Genomic DNA, 17,340 nt, shown 5'->3' on the forward strand with positions numbered 1-17,340 from the left:
TAACAGGTATGTGAGCTGGTTACTCTGCTGCGCTTAAAATTTCTTTTTTGGTTTGCTACAATGCCTTTTCTGAAACGTTGTCTCCCTCTGCTGGAACACTGACTTCTTTCATTTAATGCCTGCAGACTATAAAAGAGAAACCAATCCAAAAAGTTTGGTTGATTAGTCTGTGGCATTCTTTTAAACTGTTGCTTATGGCGGTCTCTGTGAGCTTCTCAGTGACATTCAGCCATCCAGGTATCCCGCCTGCAGTAGACGGAATGTGGCAATGGAACGCTGGCTGCGCGTGTCATAATAGGCTCTGAGCCTTTATATACCTGCGCACAGCAGCAACCACCTTCAGTCTGCTGCTGGACAGCCAGCAGCAGCAGCAGCAGGAGAGGTAATTAATCAGCAACCCTCCTGCTAAGGGTAGACAGCTGCTCGTTCCACCCCCCCCCCCCCCGCCTTAATTGGTTCTCCTCCCTTCCAACGGTGTTGAGGCGGGTGGGAACAGCCGGGGGTTGAGGGTACTGTGCTAAAAGAGGTGGAGTTATGCAGATCTAAAACGCGTGGATTGCAGCAGCAGCAAGCCGAAAAGTGCAGGCATGTGAGGGATCTAGAGGTTGACAGCATGTCTTCTTAACGGGAGTCCAGGTGGCCATCTCCACAAATGGACTTTTCAGAATCCTTGGGTGGCACCGTAGTCGGAAACCAATTCTGGTTATCGCTTCTCGGCCTTTTGGCTAAGATCAAGTGTAGTATCTCTTCTTATCAGTTTAATATCTGATACGTCCCCTATCTGGGGACCATATATTAAATGGATTTTTAGAACAGGGAGATGGAAAAAGAGCTTGCTCTGTCCACTCCACGCATTGACCTGGTATTGCAGTATCTCCAGGACCGGTGCACCCCTTCTTTAATGCAGTTTCTAAAATCAGAAAGAATTGAATTCAATGCTTTTTGTTCATTTTGCTTGTTTGTCGGATTTTGGGATGGACTCTTTGGCTTTGCTTTTCTTCTCCTCATTGGATTTTTCATGTTAAAAATTGCAGAAGCCAGATGACAAGCTCATTTTGGTTCAACTTCAGCAACTGTGCATTGCATTGCCATGTAATGTAATGTAATGCAATGCTATCTATCTAGCTCTCCCTCTATACTTCCTTTTGGATAAACAGACATATTAGGCAAGCATTTTGGAGCTTTCACCTAAATAACTACAGGTGGTGAGATAAGCTGCACAATATAATTGACCTTTCAGTATATTGTTGCACACACACCATCTATTTAGCAAATGCCCTTGTTATCAACAGCAGCCTTTCAAACTCACCTGAGCTAACAGGTATGTGAGCTGGTTACTCTGCTGCGCTTAAAATTTCTTTTTTGGTTTGCTACAATGCCTTTTCTGAAACGTTGTCTCCCTCTGCTGGAACACTGACTTCTTTCATTTAATGCCTGCAGACTATAAAAGAGAAACCAACCCAAAAAGTTTGGTTGATTAGTCTGTGGCATTCTTTTAAACTGTTGCTTATGGCGGTCTCTGTGAGCTTCTCAGTGACATTCAGCCATCCAGGTATCCCGCCTGCAGTAGACGGAATGTGGCAATGGAACGCTGGCTGCGCGTGTCATAATAGGCTCTGAGCCTTTATATACCTGCGCACAGCAGCAGCCACCTTCAGTCTGCTGCTGGACAGCCAGCAGCAGCAGCAGCAGGAGAGGTAATTAATCAGCAACCCTCCTGCTAAGGGTAGACAGCTGCTCGTTCCACCCCCCCCCCCCCACCTTAATTGGTTCTCCTCCCTTCCAACGGTGTTGAGGCGGGTGGGAACAGCCGGGGGTTGAGGGTACTGTGCTAAAAGAGGTGGAGTTATGCAGATCTAAAACGCGTGGTTTGCAGCAGCAGCAAGCCGAAAAGTGCAGGCATGTGAGGGATCTAGAGGTTGACAGCATGTCTTCTTAACGGGAGTCCAGGTGGCCATCTCCACAAATGGACTTTTCAGAATCCTTGGGTGGCACCGTAGTCGGAAACCAATTCTGGTTATCGCTTCTCGGCCTTTTGGCTAAGATCAAGTGTAGTATCTGTTCTTATCAGTTTAATATCTGATACGTCCCCTATCTGGGGACCATATATTAAATGGATTTTTAGAACAGGGAGATGGAAAAAGAGCTTGCTCTGTCCACTCCACGCATTGACCTGGTATTGCAGTATCTCCAGGACCGGTGCACCCCTTCTTTAATGCAGTTTCTAAAATCAGAAAGAATTGAATTCAATGCTTTTTGTTCATTTTGCTTGTTTGTCGGATTTTGGGATGGACTCTTTGGCTTTGCTTTTCTTCTCCTCATTGGATTTTTCATGTTAAAAGTTGCAGAAGCCAGATGACAAGCTCATTTTGGTTCAACTTCAGCAACTGTGCATTGCATTGCCATGTAATGTAATGTAATGCAATGCTATCTATCTAGCTCTCCCTCTATACTTCCTTTTGGATAAACAGACATATTAGGCAAGCATTTTGGAGCTTTCACCTAAATAACTACAGGTGGTGAGATAAGCTGCACAATATAATTGACCTTTCAGTATATTGTTGCACACACACCATCTATTTAGCAAATGCCCTTGTTATCAACAGCAGCCTTTTAAACTCACCTGAGCTAACAGGTATGTGAGCTGGTTACTCTGCTGCGCTTAAAATTTCTTTTTTGGTTTGCTACAATGCCTTTTCTGAAACGTTGTCTCCCTCTGCTGGAACACTGACTTCTTTCATTTAATGCCTGCAGACTATAAAAGAGAAACCAACCCAAAAAGTTTGGTTGATTAGTCTGTGGCATTCTTTTAAACTGTTGCTTATGGCGGTCTCTGTGAGCTTCTCAGTGACATTCAGCCATCCAGGTATCCCGCCTGCAGTAGACGGAATGTGGCAATGGAACGCTGGCTGCGCGTGTCATAATAGGCTCTGAGCCTTTATATACCTGCGCACAGCAGCAGCCACCTTCAGTCTGCTGCTGGACAGCCAGCAGCAGCAGCAGCAGGAGAGGTAATTAATCAGCAACCCTCCTGCTAAGGGTAGACAGCTGCTCGTTCCACCCCCCCCCCGCCTTAATTGGTTCTCCTCCCTTCCAACGGTGTTGAGGCGGGTGGGAACAGCCGGGGGTTGAGGGTACTGTGCTAAAAGAGGTGGAGTTATGCAGATCTAAAACGCATGGATTGCAGCAGCAGCAAGCCGAAAAGTGCAGGCATGTGAGGGATCTAGAGGTTGACAGCATGTCTTCTTAACGGGAGTCCAGGTGGCCATCTCCACAAATGGACTTTTCAGAATCCTTGGGTGGCACCGTAGTCGGAAACCAATTCTGGTTATCGCTTCTCGGCCTTTTGGCTAAGATCAAGTGTAGTATCTGTTCTTATCAGTTTAATATCTGATACGTCCCCTATCTGGGGACCATATATTAAATGGATTTTTAGAACAGGGAGATGGAAAAAGAGCTTGCTCTGTCCACTCCACGCATTGACCTGGTATTGCAGTATCTCCAGGACCGGTGCACCCCTTCTTTAATGCAGTTTCTAAAATCAGAAAGAATTGAATTCAATGCTTTTTGTTCATTTTGCTTGTTTGTCGGATTTTGGGATGGACTCTTTGGCTTTGCTTTTCTTCTCCTCATTGGATTTTTCATGTTAAAAGTTGCAGAAGCCAGATGACAAGCTCATTTTGGTTCAACTTCAGCAACTGTGCATTGCATTGCCATGTAATGTAATGTAATGCAATGCTATCTATCTAGCTTTCCCTCTATACTTCCTTTTGGATAAACAGACATATTAGGCAAGCATTTTGGAGCTTTCACCTAAATAACTACAGGTGGTGAGATAAGCTGCACAATATAATTGACCTTTCAGTATATTGTTGCACACACACCATCTATTTAGCAAATGCCCTTGTTATCAACAGCAGCCTTTTAAACTCACCTGAGCTAACAGGTATGTGAGCTGGTTACTCTGCTGCGCTTAAAATTTCTTTTTTGGTTTGCTACAATGCCTTTTCTGAAACGTTGTCTCCCTCTGCTGGAACACTGACTTCTTTCATTTAATGCCTGCAGACTATAAAAGAGAAACCAACCCAAAAAGTTTGGTTGATTAGTCTGTGGCATTCTTTTAAACTGTTGCTTATGGCGGTCTCTGTGAGCTTCTCAGTGACATTCAGCCATCCAGGTATCCCGCCTGCAGTAGACGGAATGTGGCAATGGAACGCTGGCTGCGCGTGTCATAATAGGCTCTGAGCCTTTATATACCTGCGCACAGCAGCAGCCACCTTCAGTCTGCTGCTGGACAGCCAGCAGCAGCAGCAGCAGGAGAGGTAATTAATCAGCAACCCTCCTGCTAAGGGTAGACAGCTGCTCGTTCCACCCCCCCCCGCCTTAATTGGTTCTCCTCCCTTCCAACGGTGTTGAGGCGGGTGGGAACAGCCGGGGGTTGAGGGTACTGTGCTAAAAGAGGTGGAGTTATGCAGATCTAAAACGCGTGGATTGCAGCAGCAGCAAGCCGAAAAGTGCAGGCATGTGAGGGATCTAGAGGTTGACAGCATGTCTTCTTAACGGGAGTCCAGGTGGCCATCTCCACAAATGGACTTTTCAGAATCCTTGGGTGGCACCGTAGTCGGAAACCAATTCTGGTTATCGCTTCTCGGCCTTTTGGCTAAGATCAAGTGTAGTATCTGTTCTTATCAGTTTAATATCTGATACGTCCCCTATCTGGGGACCATATATTAAATGGATTTTTAGAACAGGGAGATGGAAAAAGAGCTTGCTCTGTCCACTCCACGCATTGACCTGGTATTGCAGTATCTCCAGGACCGGTGCACCCCTTCTTTAATGCAGTTTCTAAAATCAGAAAGAATTGAATTCAATGCTTTTTGTTCATTTTGCTTGTTTGTCGGATTTTGGGATGGACTCTTTGGCTTTGCTTTTCTTCTCCTCATTGGATTTTTCATGTTAAAAGTTGCAGAAGCCAGATGACAAGCTCATTTTGGTTCAACTTCAGCAACTGTGCATTGCATTGCCATGTAATGTAATGTAATGCAATGCTATCTATCTAGCTCTCCCTCTATACTTCCTTTTGGATAAACAGACATATTAGGCAAGCATTTTGGAGCTTTCACCTAAATAACTACAGGTGGTGAGATAAGCTGCACAATATAATTGACCTTTCAGTATATTGTTGCACACACACCATCTATTTAGCAAATGCCCTTGTTATCAACAGCAGCCTTTTAAACTCACCTGAGCTAACAGGTATGTGAGCTGGTTACTCTGCTGCGCTTAAAATTTCTTTTTTGGTTTGCTACAATGCCTTTTCTGAAACGTTGTCTCCCTCTGCTGGAACACTGACTTCTTTCATTTAATGCCTGCAGACTATAAAAGAGAAACCAACCCAAAAAGTTTGGTTGATTAGTCTGTGGCATTCTTTTAAACTGTTGCTTATGGCGGTCTCTGTGAGCTTCTCAGTGACATTCAGCCATCCAGGTATCCCGCCTGCAGTAGACGGAATGTGGCAATGGAACGCTGGCTGCGCGTGTCATAATAGGCTCTGAGCCTTTATATACCTGCGCACAGCAGCAGCCACCTTCAGTCTGCTGCTGGACAGCCAGCAGCAGCAGCAGCAGGAGAGGTAATTAATCAGCAACCCTCCTGCTAAGGGTAGACAGCTGCTCGTTCCACCCCCCCCCCCGCCTTAATTGGTTCTCCTCCCTTCCAACGGTGTTGAGGCGGGTGGGAACAGCCGGGGGTTGAGGGTACTGTGCTAAAAGAGGTGGAGTTATGTAGATCTAAAACGCGTGGATTGCAGCAGCAGCAAGCCGAAAAGTGCAGGCATGTGAGGGATCTAGAGGTTGACAGCATGTCTTCTTAACGGGAGTCCAGGTGGCCATCTCCACAAATGGACTTTTCAGAATCCTTGGGTGGCACCGTAGTCGGAAACCAATTCTGGTTATCGCTTCTCGGCCTTTTGGCTGAGACCAAGTGCTTCACAGCAGGAGGTTTCAGTTGAAGGGCACTCAGGTACCCCTCTCCTTGGCCTGGCAGGATCGTCCACTTCGGTGGGCTTCACCTGCCTGCTGCTATTAGGGAGAGGGATTAGTCCTAGGGTAACGGGCAGCGATCCCCCAGCCTTCAGGTGCTTTATCACAAAGCTCTGAAGGCGCAGATTGCAGGCGGTTGCAATTTGCATTTTGTTGCGCCATACCATGGAGGTTGACCCCAACCTCGTGCCTCTATATGCGAGGCTCAAGAACACCATAAGGGTCCGCTTTACGGCTGGTGGTTCCGATATGCGGAATCTGGGATATGTAGTCCAGGACGTGCTTGAGAAACTGCTCCACGTCAGAACCAACGAAATCCTTTCTATCCAGGATTATCCTCGACGTGGAGACTATGATGTAACCTTTACTGGCGAAGGTATTTTCAAAGATGTTTTGTCCAGAGTTAAGTCGGTAGAAAATAGCCCTGGTCTAAAAGGGATTCAGATTATCGAGCACGTCCTGGATGAGGTAAAGATGGTGGTTGTGAAAATCTTCTCACCCTTCATAACGGCACCAGAGGTTATTTCCTTTTTGTCAGTTTATTTTAAAAGTGTGAAATTGATTGGGAAAGTGTTGAATGAGTTTAACATCTGGACCTCAAAATGGAAGTTTTTAGTAAAATGTGAAAGAGACCCAAAATTCCCTGGAGGTGTGAGACTTCCTCCAGCACGATTTAAAATAGGGCAAACTAATGGGGATTTTTTTTTCTCAGGAATGCCACTTTTCTGTAGGTATTGTGGTCTCTATGGGCACTCTAAGGATAGTTGTGGTGCCACTTGTAGAAATTGTGCCAGTACTGAACATGACACAAAGGAGTGCCCAAATGAAAAAAAATGCTCTTTTTGTCGGACACCTGGTCATTTCTATTTTTCTTGCCCTCACAGGTTCAGAGAGGATGAACAAAAACAAAAGGAGAAGTCCAAGACATCCGGGAATGGACGGGCCAATCAGACCACCCCTCAGGAGGAGGAACAGCAACCTGGAGCCTCGGGAGGTGATAAGGGCGCTTCGACTAGTAACAATCCCTCCGAGTCAATGACAGGTAACTCACAGGAGCCCAGGAGCTGGCTGAAAGACCATAAGGAGGCTAAAAGGAAGGCTGAGAAAGATCATAAAGGGGCGGTCGGTAAGGCCAAAAAAGAGCGCCAAAAGGCTGACACCGAGCCCAAAATTCCCACTGGGTCTCACGAGAGCGAGGGCGGTACGTGGCATTTGGTGAGGTCTCATAATAAGAAAAATAATGGTTCCGTGGAGGTGGCTAATAGGGAGGAGATGGATACATCCCCTCACGGGGGTGTAGACTCTGGAATCCCGAGGTCCCGGGGCTCTGCTGCCCCAGGTGGGGCCCCGAACCTGGCTGCCTCCGGGGACTCTGAGGCTCCGCCATGTGCGCAGCCTGCCCTTGTGTTACGACCCTCTGCGGGTCAGCAGGGGAGTGCGGAGCCTCTCGGAGACCCACCTGATGAGGACCTAAATGGTCAGCCTATGGAGACCCAGTGTAACCTTTCTCTCAATATCCTTCCGAGCTACACCCCAGTAGCGTCGGGTCTTAATTTAAGTGAATGTTCCTTCTCCGATGATGAAGACTCTTTGATAACGGTGGATTCAGAAGAGGGCGTTGGTGAAAGTCCAAGTGGTCTGATCCGTCCATCGGATAGGTAAAGTTCAGTTTTTGTTTCTTCCTAACCATTTGTTATGATGGCTGACATTAGTGGTGTTTCCCTCAATGTGAGAGGCATAGGATCCAAGACCAGAAGAGCTACTGTTTTACATTTTTTAACCTGTTTTACAGCTTCTGTTTTCTTTTTACAAGAATGTCATATCCCTCATAAGATTTCTTACAAAAAATATAAGGAAGAGTGGAAACATGGTCCATCGGTCTGGTCTGGATCAAATGCAACTGGATCAGCCGGGGTAGCTATACTTTTTAAGGGAAATGTGTCTATTGATTTTATCCAAGATATTTTACCGGGTCGTATTCTTTTAGTTAAGGCTTTTATTGATGGGACAAGATGGCAGTTTTTAAATTTTTATGGGTCACCTGATAAAAATGAAAGGGCTGATATGCTGGAAATTTTACCTTTATTTATTAACATTTCTGAACCTTTTATCCTGGCAGGTGATTTTAATTGTATTTTAAAAGGCGAAAGCCGACGCTCCGGTTCCGTGAGTAGAAATTATGACAAAACGTCTGGAATGTTAAGCAATATTATAAATGATTGTAAATTAACTGATGTGTATAAAGAATGTAACAAGGATAGCCCTATAGACGCTGGTTTCACCTGGAGCAATTCTACATGTAGCTCCAGGATAGATTTTGTTTTAGGTTCAGAAAAAATACTGCCAGTGAAATGTGAAGTTTTAACTAATATTCTCTCAGATCACAAGGTTTTATCTTTTAGAGTGAGGATTAATGGAAAGAAGAAATGTGGTAAGAAATCTTGGAAATTGAATGTGTCCCTTTTAAAAGATCCACAAATTTTATCGGATTTTATTGAGTTTTATGTAAAGTGTAGAAAAAGGAAAAACCCCAATATTTCTTTTAGCTCCTGGTGGGATAGAATGAAAATAAGCATTAAAGATTTCTTTATTAAGAAAAGCATACAAAAAGCTAAAGAAAAGTTTGAGATCTATAATTTTCTTAATATCAGGTTACAGACATTGTACAAATTCAAAGACAATGGTCTGGATGTAGGTAATGATATATTGAGTCTTAAAGGAGAAATTTCAAAGTGGTTGGAACAAAAAGGAAAAGAACTGATTTTTCGTTCAAAGGTAAAACACGTAGAAGAGGATGAGACTTGTTCCAGGTATTTTTTTAAGAAAAACAAACAGGCAAAAACAATAATTGATAACATAGATGGAGATAATAATATCAACGTTATATTGGATAAGGTAAATGTCTATTTTAATGATCTTTTTAATGTAAAAACTATAGACCATGATTTAATACACACTTTCCTGGGGGAGATCAAGTCCACCCTAGATGCTGATGCCCAAAGTTTTTTATCCCAACCTCTATGTGAGGAAGAGATTTTAGAAACCATGAAGAGTTTTAAAAATGGTAAAGTGCCGGGCCCTGATGGTATCCCCATAGAGTTTTATATAAGTTTTTATGATATTTTAAAAGATGATTTGTTTAATTTGTTTTCCGAAGTTTTTAATAATAAGGTTTTACTCAACTCATGGAAGAAAGGTGAGGTATCACTACTATACAAAAAAGGTGACAAAACGGATCTTAAAAACTGGAGGCCGATAACTCTTTTAAATAGTGATTACAAAATTATGGCTAAGATCTGTGCAAATCGGTTGAAAAAGGTGATACATAAAGTAATTCATGCAAATCAGGTATGCGGGGTACCTGGGCGTAGTATCTGGGACAATTTAAACCTGGTGAAAGATTGTATTGAAGATGTAAAAACCAGAAAGACAAAGATGTCAATCCTAGCGGTGGATTTTGAGAAAGCTTTTGACCGCGTGTCTCATTTTTATCTTTTTAAAGTTTTAGAAAAAATGGGCATTCCGGGTGGGTTTTTATTGTCTCTTAAAGCTTTTTATAATGATTGTACGAGTAAGATTTTAGTTAATGGTTTTAAAACAAAAGAGGTAGTTTTAAAATCAGGGGTGAAGCAGGGTTGCCCTTTGTCCCCCCTGCTTTTTATATGTGCTATAGAACCCCTTTTATGTACAATACGCCGGGATAAGCAAATATGTGGAGTACCCTTACCCGGAGGGAACGGTCTACAAGTTAAAGTTGTAAGCTATATGGATGATGTAGCAGTGTTTGGATGTGATGTACCTTCAATACAAAAAACGATAAGCCAAATTCAGTCTTTTTGTACAGTTTCCGGTTTTAAAATTAATCTTACTAAATGTAATATTTTAAATGTCGGGGGGATGAGTTTACATGATGTACCAATTGCAGTTACAGATTCCATTACTATTTTAGGTGTTTCTTTTAATGAATCTAATAATGGTTTTAATAGCTGGGATGCGGCAGCACAGAAAATTAATCAGAAAATCTGCATGTGGAATATGAGAAAGCTGTCAATGGAAGGTAAAGTTCTGATTGTAAAAATGGTGATATTACCTATCCTGTTATATCTTAGTTTGGTGTTCCCCCCTCCTACAAATTTGTTGAAACGAATTACAAAAGTATGTTTTACCTTTTTTTGGGGCTCAAAAATGGAGAAACTCAAAAGAGAAATTGTGACAAAGCCAAAGGTTAAAGGTGGGAAAGATTTCCCTGTTTTAGATAAGTTTCTTTTAATACATTTTTTCTGTTTCTGTTTTAAAACCCTTTTTAAAGATAATTACCTTTCCTATTTTATGCGTTTTAACACTGGTTTTCTCATGAGAAGGTTTGGTTGGTTTTAAACGGTTTTATCCTTTCCTTATGCTTTTAACCTACCTGCACATTATGAGATTTTAAAGAAAATTATTCTTGATTTTAATTTGAATAAGAAACAGACAGGGGATCTATGTAACAGCAAGACACTACTCAAACAAATTAGTACTGATGTGACGTTGTGTGATATTGAACGTTATGATGATGACAAAACTGTACACATATGGAAAATGATTAACGCCCCTTATCTTTTTAATGTACAGAAAGACATGTCTTGGAGCTGCGCACACCACTGTCTTCCTTGCCGGGCATTCCAGTACAGAAGAGGTTTTGTGAGGTCTGCCATCTGCCCAAGAGAAGGTTGTCAAGAAGAAGAGACAGTGAAGCATCTTTTATGGACTTGTGCTTTTGCTAAAGAGTTCTGGAGAAGATTAATCCCCCTGCTGGAGAAAATGGTGGACCTCAAGGACTTTAATTTTGCATCAGTGTTATATGGTCTTCTGGAATGCCCAACAATGGACCAAAAAATAATGGCGTGGAAGACAGTGAATTGTGCCAAGATAGCGCTCTGGAATGCTAGAAATATTGCTGTTTTTAAACATGAAATGTTACCAGTAGATGATGTTTTAGCCTTTTGTAAAAGTGAAATGTACATATACTATTTATTGGACAGGAAAAAGAATGTAACGTTGGCAGGCAAATGGCTTTTTAACCTATGGAATATTTGAAGTCTTGTAAAATTTGCTGTGATGGAATTTTTATTTTTCTTTGAAGTCCCGAAAGTGTAATGTGGATGTAATGGTTTTATTTCTGTAATTTGTTAAATTTTAAATAAACGGTTTTTATCCCCATGTGGGGGATAGCCAAATTAAAAAAAAATCTGTTCTTATCAGTTTAATATCTGATACGTCCCCTATCTGGGGACCATATATTAAATGGATTTTTAGAACAGGGAGATGGAAAAAGAGCTTGCTCTGTCCACTCCACGCATTGACCTGGTATTGCAGTATCTCCAGGACCGGTGCACCCCTTCTTTAATGCAGTTTCTAAAATCAGAAAGAATTGAATTCAATGCTTTTTGTTCATTTTGCTTGTTTGTCGGATTTTGGGATGGACTCTTTGGCTTTGCTTTTCTTCTCCTCATTGGATTTTTCATGTTAAAAGTTGCAGAAGCCAGATGACAAGCTCATTTTGGTTCAACTTCAGCAACTGTGCATTGCATTGCCATGTAATGTAATGTAATGCAATGCTATCTATCTAGCTCTCCCTCTATACTTCCTTTTGGATAAACAGACATATTAGGCAAGCATTTTGGAGCTTTCACCTAAATAACTACAGGTGGTGAGATAAGCTGCACAATATAATTGACCTTTCAGTATATTGTTGCACACACATCATCTATTTAGCAAATGCCCTTGTTATCAACAGCAGCCTTTTAAACTCACCTGAGCTAACAGGTATGTGAGCTGGTTACTCTGCTGCACTTAAAATTTCTTTTTTGGTTTGCTACAATGCCTTTTCTGAAACGTTGTCTCCCTCTGCTGGAACACTGACTTCTTTCATTTAATGCCTGCAGACTATAAAAGAGAAACCAACCCAAAAAGTTTGGTTGATTAGTCTGTGGCATTCTTTTAAACTGTTGCTTATGGCGGTCTCTGTGAGCTTCTCAGTGACATTCAGCCATCCAGGTATCCCGCCTGCAGTAGACGGAATGTGGCAATGGAAAGCTGGCTGCGCGTGTCATAATAGGCTCTGAGCCTTTATATACCTGCGCACAGCAGCAGCCACCTTCAGTCTGCTGCTGGACAGCCAGCAGCAGCAGCAGCAGGAGAGGTAATTAATCAGCAACCCTCCTGCTAAGGGTAGACAGCTGCTCGTTCCACCCCCCCCCGCCTTAATTGGTTCTCCTCCCTTCCAACGGTGTTGAGGCGGGTGGGAACAGCCGGGGGTTGAGGGTACTGTGCTAAAAGAGGTGGAGTTATGCAGATCTAAAACTCGTGGATTGCAGCAGCAGCAAGCCGAAAAGTGCAGGCATGTGAGGGATCTAGAGGTTGACAGCATGTCTTCTTAACGGGAGTCCAGGTGGCCATCTCCACAAATGGACTTTTCAGAATCCTTGGGTGGCACCGTAGTCGGAAACCAATTCTGGTTATCGCTTCTCGGCCTTTTGGCTAAGATCAAGTGCAGTGATCTAACGGTTGTTGCCTTGGTCTCGGCTAGGAGGTGCCTGGGGTACCCGGCTTGTTAGCCTTGGGGGATCGCTCTCTCTTAACGGAGGGAGCTTCACCCCCTTGCTGCTATTGGCAAGTCGGATTAATCCCCAGGCAACGAGAGGCGATCACCCTTGTCACTACTTCGGTAGGGGGCAACTGTTCCCACACATAGCTGTGGGGACAACATTGTGGAAGGACTTGAAGATGGAGGATGTAATGAAGTGGAATTGCTTACGCTTTTCTGCGAAGATGGACTGTTTGTTGGAGGAAGAAGAAGTTCTGGATTTGCTGGAGGAATATGGAGCAGTAGAAAAGAAGGATATCTTGTGCATGCAAGAGCTAAGGTACAAGAAGATGTATGATGTGACTTTACGCTTGGAGGAGAAATGTCTTCATTTCTTGAAGTGTTGGAATGGAGGGAAGGTTGGAGTGAAGCCACTTTTTTTGGGAAAACCAAGAACTGTGGTAGTAAGTATGGACGATCCTTTTGTGATAATGGAGGAAGTGCTGGAGTATTTAAAGAAGAAATGTGTGTTGGTAAAGTTCCAGAAGGACTATTTGAACAAAGTTGGAGTATGGAACGGAAAAAGACGATTTGTAGTATGGATGAAGAGAGAAGAAGAGTTGGTTATGGGAAAAATTGTGATAAATGGCAGGACTGGTTTCTGTTATATGGAAAAAGACAAGAAGAGTTTTGAAGAATGTAAAGAGGAGCAGAGAGAGTTGCAAGTAGATAAAGAGAAAGAAGAAATTGTGAAAAAGAAGCAAGATTTGGTGAGAAGTAAAGACTCATTGTTAGAAGGAGTAAAGATTGAAGATTGTGCTGTGGGAGAAGAGGAGATACAAGTAAAGCAGATATTTGTAAGGAGAGAACTAAAGGAAAATGATAAAGAAAAGAGACGTAAGTCGGCGGACAAGAAAGAAGAGAAAGTAACATGTGATAGTGCTGAAGGTGAAAAGATTTTGTTGGAAGGTTTTTTGGATAGTGACTGGGATATGTGGGACAGGTCTTGGAGTAGGAAAAGACGTGGAAGGAAAAAAGCTATGAGTTAATTGTTAATGTCTTGTAGGAAGGTTTTTTTTGCTGATGTAAGATTGTTTTATGTTTGTTAAATTTATTAAGTATTATTATTAAATTTTCTAATAAAAAAAAAAAGTTGAATTCGGATGATGAAGGCGTAGGCGACATTTTTGTTGTCCATGCATATGGAATTTAATTTATGTCGCGTCTTCTGATGCATTCAATTAAAAAAAAATCTGTTCTTATCAGTTTAATATCTGATACGTCCCCTATCTGGGGACCATATATTAAATGGATTTTTAGAACAGGGAGATGGAAAAAGAGCTTGCTCTGTCCACTCCACGCATTGACCTGGTATTGCAGTATCTCCAGGACCGGTGCACCCCTTCTTTAATGCAGTTTCTAAAATCAGAAAGAATTGAATTCAATGCTTTTTGTTCATTTTGCTTGTTTGTCGGATTTTGGGATGGACTCTTTGGCTTTGCTTTTCTTCTCCTCATTGGATTTTTCATGTTAAAAGTTGCAGAAGCCAGATGACAAGCTCATTTTGGTTCAACTTCAGCAACTGTGCATTGCATTGCCATGTAATGTAATGTAATGCAATGCTATCTATCTAGCTCTCCCTCTATACTTCCTTTTGGATAAACAGACATATTAGGCAAGCATTTTGGAGCTTTCACCTAAATAACTACAGGTGGTGAGATAAGCTGCACAATATAATTGACCTTTCAGTATATTGTTGCACACACACCATCTATTTAGCAAATGCCCTTGTTATCAACAGCAGCCTTTTAAACTCACCTGAGCTAACAGGTATGTGAGCTGGTTACTCTGCTGCGCTTAAAATTTCTTTTTTGGTTTGCTACAATGCCTTTTCTGAAACGTTGTCTCCCTCTGCTGGAACACTGACTTCTTTCATTTAATGCCTGCAGACTATAAAAGAGAAACCAACCCAAAAAGTTTGGTTGATTAGTCTGTGGCATTCTTTCAAACTGTTGCTTATGGCGGTCTCTGTGAGCTTCTCAGTGACATTCAGCCATCCAGGTATCCCGCCTGCAGTAGACGGAATGTGGCAATGGAACGCTGGCTGCGCGTGTCATAATAGGCTCTGAGCCTTTATATACCTGCGCACAGCAGCAGCCACCTTCAGTCTGCTGCTGGACAGCCAGCAGCAGCAGCAGCAGGAGAGGTAATTAATCAGCAACCCTCCTGCTAAGGGTAGACAGCTGCTCGTTCCACCCCCCCCCCGCCTTAATTGGTTCTCCTCCCTTCCAACGGTGTTGAGGCGGGTGGGAACAGCCGGGGGTTGAGGGTACTGTGCTAAAAGAGGTGGAGTTATGCAGATCTAAAACGCGTGGATTGCAGCAGCAGCAAGCCGAAAAGTGCAGGCATGTGAGGGATCTAGAGGTTGACAGCATGTCTTCTTAACGGGAGTCCAGGTGGCCATCTCCACAAATGGACTTTTCAGAATCCTTGGGTGGCACCGTAGTCGGAAACCAATTCTGGTTATCGCTTCTCGGCCTTTTGGCTAAGATCAAGTGTAGTATCTGTTCTTATCAGTTTAATATCTGATACGTCCCCTATCTGGGGACCATATATTAAATGGATTTTTAGAACAGGGAGATGGAAAAAGAGCTTGCTCTGTCAACTCCACGCATTGACCTGGTATTGCAGTATCTCCAGGACCGGTGCACCCCTTCTTTAATGCAGTTTCTAAAATCAGAAAGAATTGAATTCAATGCTTTTTGTTCATTTTGCTTGTTTGTCGGATTTTGGGATGGACTCTTTGGCTTTGCTTTTCTTCTTCTCATTGGATTTTTCATGTTAAAAGTTGCAGAAGCCAGATGACAAGCTCATTTTGGTTCAACTTCAGCAACTGTGCATTGCATTGCCATGTAATGTAATGTAATGCAATGCTATCTATCTAGCTCTCCCTCTATACTTCCTTTTGGATAAACACACATATTAGGCAAGCATTTTGGAGCTTTCACCTAAATAACTACAGGTGGTGAGATAAGCTGCACAATATAATTGACCTTTCAGTATATTGTTGCACACACACCATCTATTTACCAAATGCCCTTGTTATCAACAGCAGCCTTTTAAACTCACCTGAGCTAACAGGTATGTGAGCTGGTTACTCTGCTGCGCTTAAAATTTCTTTTTGGTTTGCTACAATGCCTTTTCTGAAACGTTGTCTCCCTCTGCTGGAACACTGACTTCTTTCATTTAATGCCTGCAGACTATAAAAGAGAAACCAACCCAAAAAGTTTGGTTGATTAGTCTGTGGCATTCTTTTAAACTGTTGCTTATGGCGGTCTCTGTGAGCTTCTCAGTGACATTCAGCCATCCAGGTATCCCGCCTGCAGTAGACGGAATGTGGCAATGGAACGCTGGCTGCGCGTGTCATAATAGGCTCTGAGCCTTTATATACCTGCGCACAGCAGCAGCCACCTTCAGTCTGCTGCTGGACAGCCAGCAGCAGCAGCAGCAGGAGAGGTAATTAATCAGCAACCCTTCTGCTAAGGGTAGACAGCTGCTCGTTCCACCCCCCCCCCCCCGCCTTAATTGGTTCTCCTCCCTTCCAACGGTGTTGAGGCGGGTGGGAACAGCCGGGGGTTGAGGGTACTGTGCTAAAAGAGGTGGAGTTATGCAGATCTAAAACGCGTGGATTGCAGCAGCAGCAAGCCGAAAAGTGCAGGCATGTGAGGGATCTAGAGGTTGACAGCATGTCTTCTTAACGGGAGTCCAGGTGGCCATCTCCACAAATGGACTTTTCAGAATCCTTGGGTGGCACCGTAGTCGGAAACCAATTCTGGTTATCGCTTCTCGGCCTTTTGGCTAAGATCAAGTGTAGTATCTGTTCTTATCAGTTTAATATCTGATACGTCCCCTATCTGGAGACCATATATTAAATGGATTTTTAGAACAGGGAGATGGAAAAAGAGCTTGCTCTGTCCACTCCACGCATTGACCTGGTATTGCAGTATCTCCAGGACCGGTGCACCCCTTCTTTAATGCAGTTTCTAAAATCAGAAAGAATTGAATTCAATGCTTTTTGTTCATTTTGCTTGTTTGTCGGATTTTGGGATGGACTCTTTGGCTTTGCTTTTCTTCTCCTCATTGGATTTTTCATGTTAAAAGTTGCAGAAGCCAGATGACAAGCTCATTTTGGTTCAACTTCAGCAACTGTGCATTGCATTGCCATGTAATGTAATGTAATGCAATGCTATCTATCTAGCTCTCCCTCTATACTTCCTTTTGGATAAACAGACATATTAGGCAAGCATTTTGGAGCTTTCACCTAAATAACTACAGGTGGTGAGATAAGCTGCACAATATAATTGACCTTTCAGTATATTGTTGCACACACACCATCTATTTAGCAAATGCCCTTGTTATCAACAGCAGCCTTTTAAACTCACCTGAGCTAACAGGTATGTGAGCTGGTTACTCTGCTGCGCTTAAAATTTCTTTTTTGGTTTGCTACAATGCCTTTTCTGAAACGTTGTCTCCCTCTGCTGGAACACTGACTTCTTTCATTTAATGCCTGCAGACTATAAAAGAGAAACCAACCCAAAAAGTTTGGTTGATTAGTCTGTGGCATTCTTTTAAACTGTTGCTTATGGCGGTCTCTGTGAGCTTCTCAGTGACATTCAGCCATCCAGGTATCCCGCCTGCAGTAGACGGAATGTGGCAATGGAACGCTGGCTGCGC

General features: G+C 42.9%; 8 non-coding genes across 8 annotated transcripts; all 8 read left to right on the forward strand.

Annotated features, from left to right (window-relative positions):
- The first annotated feature begins 705 nt into the window (after positions 1–705).
- On the forward strand, positions 706–896 carry LOC141200711 (U2 spliceosomal RNA). Its single transcript, XR_012272423.1, has one exon. It is a non-coding gene; the product is annotated as a U2 spliceosomal RNA (small nuclear RNA).
- Positions 897–2,019: 1,123 nt separating this feature from the next.
- Positions 2,020–2,210, forward strand: LOC141199699 (U2 spliceosomal RNA). The gene has a single exon (XR_012271444.1). It is a non-coding gene; the product is annotated as a U2 spliceosomal RNA (small nuclear RNA).
- A 1,120-nt stretch (positions 2,211–3,330) lies between these two features.
- On the forward strand, positions 3,331–3,521 carry LOC141199700 (U2 spliceosomal RNA). The gene has a single exon (XR_012271445.1). It is a non-coding gene; the product is annotated as a U2 spliceosomal RNA (small nuclear RNA).
- A 1,119-nt stretch (positions 3,522–4,640) lies between these two features.
- Positions 4,641–4,831, forward strand: LOC141199701 (U2 spliceosomal RNA). The gene has a single exon (XR_012271446.1). It is a non-coding gene; the product is annotated as a U2 spliceosomal RNA (small nuclear RNA).
- A 6,393-nt stretch (positions 4,832–11,224) lies between these two features.
- Positions 11,225–11,421, forward strand: LOC141200857 (U2 spliceosomal RNA). The gene has a single exon (XR_012272559.1). It is a non-coding gene; the product is annotated as a U2 spliceosomal RNA (small nuclear RNA).
- A 2,397-nt stretch (positions 11,422–13,818) lies between these two features.
- Positions 13,819–14,011, forward strand: LOC141200868 (U2 spliceosomal RNA). Its single transcript, XR_012272569.1, has one exon. It is a non-coding gene; the product is annotated as a U2 spliceosomal RNA (small nuclear RNA).
- Positions 14,012–15,131: 1,120 nt separating this feature from the next.
- On the forward strand, positions 15,132–15,322 carry LOC141200022 (U2 spliceosomal RNA). The gene has a single exon (XR_012271757.1). It is a non-coding gene; the product is annotated as a U2 spliceosomal RNA (small nuclear RNA).
- Positions 15,323–16,444: 1,122 nt separating this feature from the next.
- LOC141200623 (U2 spliceosomal RNA) lies at positions 16,445–16,635 on the forward strand. The gene has a single exon (XR_012272338.1). It is a non-coding gene; the product is annotated as a U2 spliceosomal RNA (small nuclear RNA).
- Positions 16,636–17,340: the final 705 nt, after the last annotated feature.

The sequence above is a fragment of the Phyllobates terribilis genome, unplaced genomic scaffold (assembly GCF_046119375.1).
Source record: "Phyllobates terribilis strain yellow unplaced genomic scaffold, ASM4611937v1 Scaffold_108__1_contigs__length_5656254, whole genome shotgun sequence".
Taxonomy (NCBI): Eukaryota; Metazoa; Chordata; class Amphibia; order Anura; family Dendrobatidae; genus Phyllobates; species Phyllobates terribilis.